We start from the raw sequence: 1,698 nt of genomic DNA, 5'->3' as shown, positions 1-1,698 counted from the left end.
TGGGGGACGCTAGTAATCTGTCACCTGTGAGGGACGCTAGTAATCTGTCACCTGTGAGGGACGCTAGTAATCTGTCACCTGTGAGGGACGCTAGTTCTCTGTCACCTGTGGGGGACGCTAGTTCTCTGTCACCTGTGGGGGACGCTAGTTCTATGTTAGCGCCTGCATCTAATAAAGCTGTGACCGTATCCGTATGACCGTTAACAGCTGCTGCTATTACTGCGGTGTAGCCATTCACGTCCGCGTGATCTTTGTTAGCTCCCGCACCTAATAACGCCGTGACCGTATCCGTATGACCGCTAGCAGCTGCTACTATTACTGCGGTGTAGCCATCATCGTCCACGTGTTCTATGTTAGCGCCTGCACCTAATAACGCTGTGATCGTATCCGTATGGCCGCTAGCAGCTGCTACTATTACTGCGGTGTAACCACTCGCGTCCACGTGATCTATGTTAGCGCCTGCACCTAATAACGCTGTGACCGTATCCGTATGACCGTTAACAGCTGCTGCTATTACTGCGGTGTAGCCATTAATAAAATAGCGTTTCATATATGCTACATGTTTAGGCCACGCTTCACTGACCGACCCCTCCATCTTCTTCCACAGCTCTTTAGCGCTGAACTTTATAAGTCCGCTCTCACTAACCAGCGGACCACTATTAAGACGTCCCAGTAACTCATCCACGTGCCGCTCACGCAAATACGCGACAGGCACGTGTGTGATTGTTTTATTGCAGTCCTCGGCCAAAACATTGAAATTACTAATATAAGGATGCGGCATATATATGTTGCGCGTAATTGTACACGATTGTACATACTCAAATATTTTACGCACGATTACTGGGAACGGCGGCGGATCCGCTGGGTTGAGTGATGCGACATGAAGCAGCGCAAGTTTTAGGAGGTAGGAGTCGATCAGTTTCCTAGGCTTAAAGCGAGTGGCGATATACAGCTGAATAACGTCTATGTTAGATGTACGTAAAGTTATAAAGTCATCGTCTGTAAAAAACTCATCCTTATTCAATATGTTTTTACACTTATAATAACAATCATGTACTCGAGGATCAAGAAATGCCTTTGCTGTGATTAGAGCCTGGCGATAAACGGGATGGAAATTTGTGATCGTTTTGCTTTCCGCTACTGCCGTACAGACGGACCAGCACGTATTATCTGAGTCCACGCCAGGCTTGGGTACCACGTGGTAGTGGTCACCAGGAAAGATTGTTGCGCCAGCTGGTTTCCCCGAGATTCGTACTGCCGGCGTGCAATCTACCGATATAGGTAGATATCTAAAATGTCCGCCACCAACAAATTTCAAATTGCACTGAGTGCAAACTTTGTTCCATGCCAAAATATTTGACTTTTGTGTTTTGAATGAATGTCCTCCGTTTTTCATGACATTCGATACAGCTCGGCATAATAGCTTAACAAATTCTTCCTTTAGATTTACCGAAATATGCTGGTGTGAGTTTTCCTCGCGAATTGTTACAAAGCCAGCTGTATTAGATTTTGTGTTTTCAATAATTAATTTTTCTCGATATCTATCGATTTCGAATAGGAAGTCGTATTCGTCCGGCAGACCAGCTTTTGTGCGGTTGGCCGTGCTGCCTATCAGAATGGGCGTGCAAGAGAAGTCATTGTTTATGACTTTCATTTCCTTGCAGACTTGCTCCATCAGGTCTTTCACGTCTTCCCGCA

General features: G+C 46.1%; 1 long non-coding RNA gene across 1 annotated transcript in view; it reads right to left on the bottom strand.

Moving 5' to 3' along the window:
* Positions 1-157, bottom strand: part of LOC106818322 — a 2,177-nt gene extending 2,020 nt beyond the window's left edge. Inside the window, exon 1 of the long non-coding RNA XR_001395191.1 lies at positions 106-157. This is a non-coding gene — a long non-coding RNA (uncharacterized LOC106818322). The remainder of the gene's footprint in view (positions 1-105) is intronic.
* Positions 158-1,698: the final 1,541 nt, after the last annotated feature.

The sequence above is a fragment of the Priapulus caudatus genome, unplaced genomic scaffold (assembly GCF_000485595.1).
Source record: "Priapulus caudatus unplaced genomic scaffold, Priapulus_caudatus-5.0.1 Scaffold2164, whole genome shotgun sequence".
NCBI classification, from domain to species: domain Eukaryota; kingdom Metazoa; phylum Priapulida; class Priapulimorpha; order Priapulimorphida; family Priapulidae; genus Priapulus; species Priapulus caudatus.
This window is presented reverse-complemented; position numbering and strand designations above follow the sequence as displayed.